At 38.7% G+C, this 12,973-nt stretch overlaps 1 long non-coding RNA gene across 2 annotated transcripts in view; it reads left to right on the top strand.

Annotated features, from left to right (window-relative positions):
- LOC119259935 (uncharacterized) overlaps positions 1-4,280 on the top strand; it is a 52,483-nt gene extending 48,203 nt beyond the window's left edge. For both annotated transcript variants that reach the window (XR_008554422.1, XR_008554420.1), the window contains one exon: positions 4,083-4,280. This is a non-coding gene — a long non-coding RNA (uncharacterized LOC119259935). The remainder of the gene's footprint in view (positions 1-4,082) is intronic.
- Positions 4,281-12,973: the final 8,693 nt, after the last annotated feature.

Below are 12,973 nucleotides of genomic sequence, written 5' to 3'. Positions count from 1 at the left end.
GGAGATGATACTTTCCTCCTGTGTTAAAATAATGCAGAGAACATTCCATCTTCTTTTCTTTTTCCTCCTTATATTAAACACTGAGCACAGTTCTGATCCTTGGTAACTGTGACAGCTTAAGGCTGTCAGAACCAACAGAAGGTTTCCTCGTAAAGGATGAGTATTATGTCTTTTTCATAAGAATTAAAGATCTAATCTGACCAGAATGCCATCGATGCTGATCAGGGAGAGGCTTCTTCAAAAATGGAAGACACATGATTACCTTTTATGGATGAGATATTCTAATTATTCAGTGGGGATTCGTTTCAGGTTACAGGATTTTTATTGGAAACCATTTAATTTTCAGTGCCTGTCATTCGAAGTGGACAACGAAGAGGCACATCTAAGAATTACTGGAGCACAAGGCCAGACCCTCCATAATTTGCATACACCCATATAATATAATTTTTATCTTCTTTTCACATAGGAAGGCAGTGAAATTGCAGATATCATCCACAGACTGCTGCATAGCATATTGGTCGTAGCAAACTGTTAATAATAATAATGCAGGAAATTCAATTTTAGGAACTAGTTCTATTTATTCACACAAGAAGGACTTGCTCAGATGCCAACTAAAGCAAACGAAGGGGGAGAATGTATATTTTCTCCTGCTCTTCTGTTTCTTTACTGTTCACCACATTCAAAATTAAACTTACTGCATAATTTCCTGCAGCAACTTGATCATTTTAATAATGAAGATTAAACAAAAAGCAGACAGATGAGTAAGAAAAAAACTGTAAGCAAATAAGCAAGAGTTGAAATCTATAAGTTGTTTCACTAATGTATGCTACTGGTTGATCTTAGGTCTATTAAAGCAATTTGTGAGGCTATTATGTTTGGTTTGTGCAGCTGAGTCTTACCACCAGTCAGACAGCAAATACTCTCGCACCAGGCACTTGCACCCCTGTGTGCTCATATCCTGAGAAATGATGTTTGTCACCATTCAAATGAGGTTTCTAGAAGATACCTTGTCTTCAGAAACTATCGCCTTGTCAATAAATTTGCATTTCATAAGTTACAGAATTATTCTAGGATATGCCTTTTAGGATGTTGTGCTTAAGGCAATACCTTTCCAACTATTTAAGATCTGTACAGTTTTGCCTTAAAGGTTTCTTCTCAATCTCCCTCTACACATTTTCAGGAACAGACAGGATCCCCCAAACACCACTACCACCCAGGAGAAGATAGGGGAGAGTCTGTGATCTGAGAATGTGATGAGGCTACTTCTTTGGAGAGGAGTTTGCCCTTATGGGAGGCACTTGGCAAATGCCAAGTGAAAGGATTCGTGACAGAAGGGGAGCAGAAATGGGCAGTCAGTGAAAAACTGAATTGGTGATAACAGAGGACTAAGAGATTTACAAAGTAGTAGGAAAACAGATAAGGATCTGAGAGTGTGGGTGTGATTGGGCTTCTGCCTGAGTCCCTGCCAGCAGAGCCAAGTGTCCTAGCTCTCAATTCAAGAAATACTGAAGATTAACTAGGTGGTCATTAGAACTAATTAGTTCTATGGACTCTAATATATGCTTCAACATATCCTATAAATGAAGGCTTTCCGGAACATATTAGGAGCATGACCATGGAAAGAAAGCAATAAATTATTGCCATAGGTCAAAGGGACCCAACACCTTTCTAATGAATTCATTTTTTACTAACTAAAGCCACCTCAGCTCTGCTGAAAATTTCTCATCGCCTGCTATAAGGTTAATTCTGACATAAACATGCTGACCCAGAGACTTGCAGGTCTCTATAAGTGCTATTAAATAGCACCATCCGCTACCCTAACACCATCTTTAGTAGCACACTTAGTAATAATCCCAACTAGCCTCTCAGCTCAAAAGCCCTCAACACACACCACCTGTGAGCAGGAATTTAGGGAAAGTGATCTGAAGAGAGCCCAGTGTCAAAAATTCATATCGATACTTTGATCACAAGCAGCGTGAGACCGAAAGTTTTTGAACAACAAACCATTTGAGAGTGTGTAACATGCTTGTGAAAATATTCAAGGCATAATTAGATAAATAACAGATCCAGTGTCTATTTTTACTTTGCCTTGATGAGAAGCTTTGCAGGAGAGACTGCTGGTAGTTAATTCTCCTTAACAACAATCTGTGTAATCACAAACCCCAATTAGCCGTGCCTGTTCTATGCTATACAAACTATTTCCTTAGCGCTTCACATCACTACTTTGTAATTAGCTTTCATCTACACGAGCTTTGACTAAAAAAATATAAAAGAGTATAAGTGATTGTACTGCCACTCAGTATTCTGAGAAATAATCGCCTGCGATTTCAATCAGATTAATTTTATCACCCGTATTAAGGAAAATTACCTCCCTCTTCACTCTCTACAGCTGAGGGCTATTTCATTTCCTGAGATGTTCATAAAAGCATAATATAAAGCAATCTGTAATTGTAAATATCCTTCCCTAATAACTTTGAGATATTTCCTTAATACATCTTTACATTTGGAGTTTCCGTTCCATAAAATACAGTAACAAGTGCTCTATTATGTTTTAAGTGTGTGCTGTTAAGCTGGACAACTCAGTGCTGTCCTTCCTGTTTTTACATAGGGTTATATTTAACTTGCAGATAATGGGAACAAGGTTTAAAAGTGATGGAGCGGAATAATGGCGTTACAGCAATAATATATCTTGCCTTTGTGAGGAATAGAACTTTACAGCCCTATTTCAGGTCAGCCAACACTGATGCCATTTTTCACAGCCTGACAACTTTCACCTTCACCCAAACTCCAAATGGGTTTGAAACACCCTTTCCAGTCAGGACACAAGCCTCTTGATTCTGGTGACCTTCCTTGTGGATCCCTTTGGAGAGGAACAAAAAAAAAAGAGGGAAAATGAAGACAAAAAAATAAAAGACCTTACTGGCTGGTCACAGATTCTTCTAGCATCCAGAGATCCCCAAATGTGGCAATCCAAAGGCCTGGACCTTTCACTAAGAGTGATAGCAGGAAAGGTTTCAGACCTAAACATGCAGAGAGATGGACCTTCCCTATCGGACCCAGTGTGTTATCCCCATTACCTGTGTCAGGCTGGGAGTGGACCACTGTCTGCTGTGGTGGCAGAAGACTGTATGGCATGCTGAATACTGCACTGCAGCCCACTGTCCTCTGAGAAGACAGTTTGTTGGGTGGGTCATTCCATCAGAGTTGTAGCCTAGATGTGCCCAGGCTTCAGATCTCAGAAGCATGTCAGAAACTCCAAAACTGAGGAACTGGAGGAATCTGCTTGCTGATAATACTAAATTATAATTTATATCCTGAACTTCCAATCTGTAGTTTCATGCATAAAAAAGTCTAGCAGCATCTAAGGCCCAGCATACCTAGACAGCACACACAACTGTCTCTATCTGTCCTGGGGAGCATAGGTCATTTAAATTTGATAAAGACCACAGGGGGTAGGCAGGAGAGGAAGGGAACTTCCATCGTTCTGCTCAGTGGACCTTGAATTGTTCTCATATAGTCAGGCCCCATAGGGAAATGAAGTGTTTAGACAGCTTTAATCTGCTCCCCTGCAGCAAACACAGTGGCTTTTGCCAGCTCAACTCAAAAGTGTTCGCCTTTGCTTAATATTTTTTATGCCTCTCTGTCTCCTGGCAGATCTGAGCAAGTTTTGTTTTGTTTTTTGCAAAACAATGCAAAGGACCAAAACTTTGGAGTTAGAATGGGCAACAGAAAGAAAGGAAAGGAAAACTAGTAGTTCTTTTCTTGGTCTTCCAGGGAGAGGAAGGGTCATTGTGAAAGCAAGCATTACTGGGTAAGAAAGATTCAAACAATAACCAATTTTTGGACTATAAGAACAAAGTGGTTGCCACAAGAAAGGGGAAAAAGGTGGGTAAGTTGATAAACAAGGTAAAAGGGGTCAACTGAATGGTGATGGAATGGAAACTAGAATTTGGGTGTTGGAAGTAAGTGTATACAGATGTTGATTTAAAAGAACGTATACTTGAAACTTAAATAACATTATTGTTTAAATTTAAAAAAGGAGAGGTTCCGCATTCATTTCCCTTATTGCTCTTTTCCTTAAGTGGTGTTCTGACCCCCGACTGCTGATGTAAGCGACACATTGGAGGAGCAACTGAAATCTGGGACAAGTAGTGACATCTTGCTACCTCTGAGGACAGGCCTTCTAGGATGCAAGCAGTGAAACAAAACTGAGACCCTGCAAACTAATTAGCCTCCCTCGTTTTATTTCCCTTGCTGTCTGAATAGTCAAAAGAAAAAGGTTTAACACATGTTTCTGCCTTGTACATTTTAATGTTTCTATCATGACAGAAGACCTTTTAGTACATGAAGATGTCATCTGTAATTATGAACAAGACTCAAGCTTGTGCACTGCACAAGAAATCCAACCCTGTCCCAGATAGCGCTGTGAGGTTGCTGTTATGCCACATTCAGTTGAAAATATCCAAGACCTACATCATGTTAGGGTCTTACATAAAATCTTAGCCTTTTCCAGGGAAACCTGGGTTTGGGCTATCCAAAAATGTAAGTCCTACTTGAGCTTATTAACTCTAACTCCCAACATTGCAAATGTTAGTGGACTATTGCAGGTGAAGTAATTTAGAAATAATAAATTCACATTGTACAAAAAGATGGTTCAAAAAGAAGAATTATATTTGGGATACCATTTATCAGGCATTAATAATGAAACAGACACCTGGAGAGTTTCATGATTTGCTGTTTTCTCTGGAGTCTAAGGTGTAGGAGAGAAACAGCGACATACCAATTCTGATGACTGGGACACATGTTCACACCAGTGGGTCCAATGAGCGAGGGTCAGAAACAACCAAGCAAACATGCCACATGGCACTTCATCAGTATCACCCCCAGGCTGTCCTGGAAGGTAGACTTGCTCAGGGAAAGTACAGTTGCTCTTTGCTTTATCAAATTGCACAATTAATTCACATAAAGGTTTTGTTCACAGTTGTTGGAAAATTACCTTGAGAAAAGTTTTTAAATATTTACTTCATTTGAGGCTCCATTTCCAAACACAGTCACACTGGGAGGGGGCTGGGTTAGGACTTAAACATATAAATTGGGGGGGAAACACAAACCTTCAGTCCATACAAGGACATCTTGCAAAGAAATATAAATAATTTTAGTCTGTGAATTTTAAAAGCTTATAAAAGACAGTTTGGTTTATCATCATCACTTTTAAATAGACCTTTAAAGAAGTATAACAATTAATTTCATAATTTATTCACTCCTTAGGCAATCGGTTTTACTGAATGCTTACTATATGTTGAATGCTGTTCTAAAAGCTGACTGTTGCAGGAAAGGTCTTCTTTAAACATAGCAATGGAAATAATATTCAGAGACCTTTCCTTTCTTTCTTTTTCTTTTTTTTTGGCACTTAGTAACTATTATAAAAATAACAAACTTGAAGAAGTGCAAAAACTGAACAAAATCTATGAAATATTTTACGATGTGGACAAAACTTTGCCTCAGATTACCGGGAAATAGTCTTGAAAGTACAGAATGGTAAAACTGGAATAATCCAGCACATTTAAAATTTATATTTTTAATAACAAAGTAACTTAAAATTATGTATGCTGAGTCAAGTTATTAATTTGAACAAGACATCTCTAAAGCATTTAATTTTATCTTTATGTGATAGTGTTCAGTAAAAAAAACCATTTTCAGGCCTTCCTGGTGGCGCAAGGGGTTAAGATGCAACCTATGAAGCTGACCGCAGCCACTACAAGCAGGAGTTCGATCCCAGGCCAGGGAGAAACCCACATGGTGTAGCAGACCTCTCCTGACTCGCACGCTGCTCCCCTCAGCAGTGTATTTCAGTCAATCTACCTGTTCTGTTCCCCACTCTGTCTCTGGTGAATCCTCTTACCGCCCCCACACTTCGCCACACCTCTGGCCTGTATCCCAGCTCTTGTATGCCTAAAAATAAAATAAATCTTTAAAAAAAAAAGCCATTTTCCTGTCTTATCCCGATGGCCACCCAGCCTGGGACTGGGACCCAAGTGCATTACACTCAACATGAGCCAAGTGTCAGAAAAATGAGGGCTGGATGGAATGGCCATAAAAGCTCATTTAGTTTATGGGCAAGCAATGTGGGCATATTTTTTTTTTCATTTTGGAGAACTCTTGGCAAGCAATGGAAGCAGAATGATACTTGAAACAATATTCACTTTAGCTGAAAAAGTAAAAGGTAATTAAAAGGAAAAGGAGCCCAGGAGGCTACTGGGAGCTGCATCTCTTCTAGGCTTAGTGAGCTTGAAGCTTTCCCCACAGTCCCCAGCCTAATGGCAGAGAAAAAATGGTTACAACCCTACTCTAGCTGGTGGAGCCATGGGGTTCCTCCAAATTGAAGGGTATGAAATTCCCACATCAGGAGTGATGGGGAAATCACTAACCTTCCCCTAACGTCATCTGTCAAGGCTATGAAGCTAATAGTTTCAAAATGCACTGCTCGAGGTGTTCAGGGATGCTTTGGTCTGCTCAGGAAGCTATAAAAAAATACCACAGAGTGGGTGACATAAACAAGAAAAAAGTAATTTCTCACAGTTCTGGCGACTAAACGTCCATGTTCAAGATGCCTGCAGAGTTGGTGTCTGGCAAGGGTTCTTGGCTCAGAAGCAGAAGGCTCTTTCTAGTTGTGTCTTCACAACCATGACTTTCCTCACTGAGTGCAAGGAAAGAAAGACATACAGAAGGGGAGAGGGACAAAAAGAGGGAGGGAGAGATCTGGTGTTGCTCTTCAAAGGACATTAATACTACTGAACCAGACCCTACCCCTTTGCTCTTATTTAATCTTAATTATTTTCTTAGAGGTCATATTTCCAAATATAACCACACTGGGGAACTACTTGGGGGTTAAGACTTCAACATACACATTTGGTGGTAGGGAGACACATGCCTCTAGTCCAAAACAAGGGAATCTTAGAAAAATACCTAAAGTAAGATTACTACACACTAAATGTCCTAATTACTATAAGTGCCATCACAAAACCAAGATGAAGAGAATGAAAATAGGCTGGTGACCTTAACTGCATCAGGTAATGGAAGAACCATAGCTGCTGCTTCTAGCGTTTGTTGGTAATTGATATGCACCAAATGTTAGACAAAGAGAAGCGAAGCATGATCCACATCCTCAAAAAACTCTCTCTTATCCCCTGTGGAATTGATGTTCAAAGAATACTCTGCGTTCTCTTGCAACAGGAAATACAATGGAGTTATTTGTTTTGCTCTGCCTTATTTTTTCAAAAGGCTCTCTTTGCTCAGACTTAGTTGAAATACAATCAATGAGCTACACACCTCAGCTGTGGACACTGCCCTCTTCAGGGTTTTGCCTGCAACAGCAATGCCTAGGCATGCAGTATAGCCCCCAGACCTCTGTGAAATGAGTTTAAGAATGAAGAGATAAATTTAATCTATATACCAGTATTTCTAATAAATTTGTTTATAGTTATACCCAGAAAAATCTCTCCCTGCTGAACACTTTCCTCATGGGATAACTCCTGACAGTACTTTATTTATTTTGGCTTGCATGCTATTTATTTGTTTTTAGCTAGATCTCTGTTTTTTCCCTTAGTGCCTGCTCTAGCATCTCAAATATGTATATAAAATCCATCAGTTTATTTGCATTAAAATAATAAAATAGCATTACTTTGTAAGGACTTTACAAGAGTACTCTATTGCTTTCCCCCTTCTGCACTATTTTTATCACATATTTTACAGGTTAAATACACTAGACAATATATTACTTTGTTTTGTACAGTAAATTATCTTTAAAATAACTATACAAATGAAAAAAATTTAACAATACCCAACATTTTCTGGGTAAAAGACTGCCATCTTTGGCAGTCTTCATTCTATTTTATATATACCAGTTTCCATCCTATGTTATTTACATTTAGTACACAAACTTCCCTTAATATTTCTTGTAGCACAGGTCTGCTAAGACAAGTTCAGATTTTCTTTGTCTTAAAGTATCTTTCTTTTCAAAGGATATGGAATTCTATGTCAACTTTTTTTTCTTTCAGTACTTAAAGAATATTTCATTGACTTTTGGGTTAGATAGTTTTTATTTTTTTTTTTATTTTTTTTTTTATAGAGGCATGTTTTATTTATTTATTTGTTTGTTTGTTTCGTTTTATACATGCACTGGGTACAGTCAGAAGCACAGGAGGGTGAGAGAATTCACCAGAGCCAGAGCGGGGAGCAGAGCAGGCAGAAGGACCGAAGTACACTGCTGAGGGGAGCAGCGGGCGGCAGGAGAGGTCTGCGCGCCATGTGGGACCCTCCTCTGGTGGCCGGGGAGCAGCCGGGGATCAAACCGGCGCCGCAGAGGCTGCGGGCAGCTTCGCAACCCAGCGCTCAACCGCTGCGCCACCGGGGAGGCCCGGGTTAGATAGTTTTTAAACAGAACTAGCTTTTATTATCTTTATTCCCTTCCACCTAATATAAATTTTTTCAAGCAGATATCAAGATTTTTTATTTTGTCACTGTTTTTTTAGCAAATCAATTAACAGGTACCTTAGTGTTTATCCTACTTGAGATGTTTTTAAGCTTTTTAGATCGTTATCATTTTATTATATACAGAATTGTTATGTCATTATATTGTGAATTATTTTGCCCCACTTTTTTCCTCCTTTCTTCCTGAGACCCCACATACACAACGACAGACCACCTAGTATTGTTCCATAGGCCTGCTCATTTTACTTAGTACATTTTTCTTTGAATTTGTGTTTATTTTCTATTGTGTTGCCTTTAAATTAATTCATCATTTACTCTACAGTGTCTAATCTATTAATCCATTTCAGTAAATTCCTCTCTGCAGATTTTGTTTTCATGTAACTTGGTTTTAATTTCTTTCTTATTTATTGTTTCCATTTCTAGCTCCAATATGTTTGTGATTTTCCTCCAAATTATTTAATAAATTTATAATAGTATTTTAAAATTCCTTACCTGCTAATTATATCATCTCTGTCATTTCTGTGGTTCTGTTGACTGGTTTTTCATGTTGTGATCATATTCCTGCGTCTTTAAATATCTAGACTTTTTTATGGGATGCTGCTCAATGTTGAGTGTGTGGATTTTGTGGCCTCTGTGTAGAGTGTCGAAATTTGTTTTCGAAGACAATTAAATTTATTCTTAAGTTTATCTGTTTAACAAGTTATCTCCTTTGGAAACTTATCTAAGCTATTTTTGTGCATAGAGTCACAGAGTGATCCAATATAATTGTTTTACAATGTAATTGTTTCCAGTTTCTTACACCATTTGTTACAAAGATAGCCTTCTTCATTGTATGATTATGGCTGTGTACTATTGTTGTGTACATGGATTTATTTCTGGGTTTTTTATCCTGTTCCATTGACCCATGTGTCTATTTTTTATTCCAATACCATGTTGTTTTCATTACTGTGGCTTTGCAATAAAGTTTAGAGGCAGATAACACAATGGCTTCATTTCTCTCCTTTTCCATCCATGAACATGGAAAGTCTTACATTCTCTTTATGTCATGATGTATATCCTTTTGTAATTTTCGTTGTGTAAGTCCTTAAAGTAATATTTTTATGCACCAAAGTGAAGGCAACGTATTACCAAAATAACACACAGAAAAATCTTGAGTTACATTCCACATACAATTCATAGAATCATGAATTGTTGTGCTGAAGCTCACAGTATGTGTCATCAAAAGAGAATGTAGGGCCTCCCCGGTGGTGCAGTGGGTTGAGTGCAGCACTGTGAAGCTGTCCACAGCCTCTGAAGTGCAGGTTCAATCCCAGCCAGCCAGCAAGAATCCCACAAGGCGCAGCAGACCTCCCCTGTCACAACACGCTGCTACCCTCAGCAGTGTATTTCGGTCATTCTGCCCGTTCTGCTCCCCACTCTATCTCTAGTGACTCCTCTCACTCTCCCGCGCCTCTGGCCTGTACCCCAGCTCTTGTATAAAAATAAATAAATCTTAAAAAAAGAGAGAGAGAATGTATACTTCCATGATGAAGCTAAGAGAGGTCATGGAGCAGCACAAAACTAAACAAAGTTGTTTTTTAATAACCAAACTGATATTTTGTTATCTTGAAGTGGTGTTAAACTTTTGCACTCTGTAACCTTTTGCATAGTTGTTTACTACATACACATGAAGGGTTTAGAGTATTTTGGAATTTTGTATTCATGCATTTTTCTCACTTAAGGTAATGGAAAATGGTCAACCAGTGAGTGTTTTTAGGCAGTTATTTCTTTTTCTAGATAGGATTCCTGACTTGAAGCATGAATGACTATATTCCCCAATAGCGTAGGCTTCTCCCCAAAAGACTCCAAAGCTTCTCAAGGGAGCACATTCTAATGCTTAGCAGGGCTCAATTGCTATTAAAACACCTAGAGAATAGGTATTTGGGGGGTCCACAAAGAGATAATTTGAGGAATATTTGAATGCTGACGTTTGAGTCTTGCTGAAAGATGACTAGTTGAACCATTTATGCAGACTCAATCTTGGTTGATTCCAGTAAATAAAAGAAACAAATTGAGAACCTGAAATCTTTTGATGTAGAGAGAGATAATACCATGAGATACTTTTATTATAAGTGCACCTAAACAGTTCTTATTGCAAAGGATAGAATTGTTTATTAGAGTTCTAATGAAAACTGCTGACATAGAATATTAAAACAATAGAAAAAGCCAATATTAGGGAATAATGACTCCAAATTCACAAAATGATATTTTTGATCAAATCTCATTGATTTGAAAGGGTTAAATAAGACAGAAACCTTTTAAGACACAAGCACCCAATTTACTAATGATTTGTACCTACACGCAAATCAAATTAATTGCACTATTTCTGGAAATATTACAAGCAGAGAGGGAAATTTCACATTTATCAAACCCATTTAAATCCATTTGGAACCCTTTTTGAGAGACATTAAAAAGATTTAGCTGTTTAAGGAGTGAATAAGGCTATTTGGACACAATTATTTAAAAGTATTAAAACGTCCTCTGGTTTTTCCTTAATTTAGAAGCACGAGGCCCAGGACCTCTCTTATGGAGTGAATCCTTGGTGTATTTGACATTGGCCTCCCTTGTTTTATTTTAGCACAGATTTTGGCATCATAAGAGCCCAGACCACTTTCTCCTTCAAGAAATATATATTATTAACTCTCTAATTAGAAAGGAATCAAGAAATAAGCTGTAAGCTAAAATTTATGATTACTTATAAAATGCTAAGGGCCACAATGGTTCATTTTTAAATGCTGGCTGCCACTAACATTTCCTTCCCTTTTGCTGCAATCACTTAACAAAGAAAAGCTTTTCTGAGCCACAAAAATTACATCTAAGAACTCACAGGAGTGATGCTCAATGAAGTACTTTGCAGGACGGAATCTAATCATTCTGATGGGATTGGGTTTTAGACTCACTTGCAGAGCCTCTGTTTTATAGCCCCCTCAAGACTATTTGGGGGGGAAAAATGCAACCATTTCCCCAAATTTCAAATGTCCTACTTTAGAGGCATTAATAGACATATGTGGGTGAGGCTAGGAGGGGGCAAAGTGGATGGGCTAGAGAGGCAAGAGACACATTCCGTACCAAGCAGGCAAGTTGATCAGCATGCCTGCCATTTCTGTTAATGGAAATCACGCGGTTATAGCCCCATTCACACAGTGGACAAGTACAGTACCCCAGCTTATCCTATTACCGCTTTTCATTAGAGAACAATTCCATCCCTCCCTTTCCTACATTAGAAACGGGCTACACTTGGTGAAAAAAAAATCCAAGTATCGGACCCGTGACTTGGCTCCAGCTTCGACTTTGTTTACCACTTGGTAGAGCCATTTCTGCCCTGGTATGTGGTGGGTAAGTGCAGGAGGCTCAGGCAAGTCCCTGCCTACCAGGCTTAAGATTCCCAGCAGAATCAACTTGGCCAGTTGCCTATTACATCTGTGAGACCCACACACTATACCCATTAACAGAAAGTTTACTGGGATGTTAAAATAAAAGGCCCAGGAATTTTTTTAAGATATGTTTTGAAATGAATATATATCTAACTAGTCACACAAACACGCTTAACATCAGTTACAGAACGCATCCTTTGTTGCTTGTAATTTTTCTAAGTCTGTAGTCCTATATTTAAGCATATTTTAATTCACACCTTAAAATAACACTGTTAGCTCTATGTGCTCTGTGCTTAGCTCTACATGGCCCCATAAAAAAAAACCCTGGGGCTTTTACAATATATGAGAATGTTAGGCAGAGGTCCTTTGCTCATCATAGTCCTGATTTTTAAAGGGTAGAAAGTGCTCAGCTTGACCCCTAGACTGCATTCTGATCCTATTTCATGTGTACAGTAAATTTCTTTAGTATGATAATGATGTTTCCTCTAATAGCCCCAGCCATCTCTGTGGTATTTCAGGCTGTTACCAAAGTTTTCTCATACCCAGGCTTATCTCTTTGAATTGGTAGGTGTTTGAGAGTCTGGAAAGTGTTTTCACTTCTGGATCCAGTCCAATGTCATCTTATTGGCAGAGTTAGCTAAGAGATCTTAAATCACCTTTGTTTCTAGGATCTTCTCTGTCATTGAACAGCCCACATCATGCCCCAGGCAGCAATTGCCTCAAATCCCACTTTGGGATCTTATGCCTTTGTTGTTATGGCTTGTTCTCCAAGCCTCTTTGCCCCCTTCTCAAAGTTGCTGGTGTTTTCCCAACCTTCATTGTACATCTACCAGAGCTTAATGGTCCACGGTTACAGTTGAAGAATCCTGAATTTCCAGGTCCAATAAATAAAGGAGAGATAACCTCACCAAACCTTCCATGAGGAAAATTTGAGGATACTATAGGACATAATGATGAAGTGTTTTGCAAGGTCACTGAGCTAGTCAGTGACACGGCTGATTGGGAATCTAACCGAGGGTGGTGCTTTCCCTATTTCAAGGCTAGGACTAGCCCAGTGACTAGGTAGCCAT

This window comes from Talpa occidentalis, unplaced genomic scaffold (genome assembly GCF_014898055.3).
Source record: "Talpa occidentalis isolate TD23 unplaced genomic scaffold, MPIMG_talOcc4v2.1 talOcc4.5, whole genome shotgun sequence".
NCBI classification, from domain to species: domain Eukaryota; kingdom Metazoa; phylum Chordata; class Mammalia; order Eulipotyphla; family Talpidae; genus Talpa; species Talpa occidentalis.
Note: the sequence above shows the minus strand (reverse complement) of the source record. Positions and strands in the feature narration are given on the sequence as shown.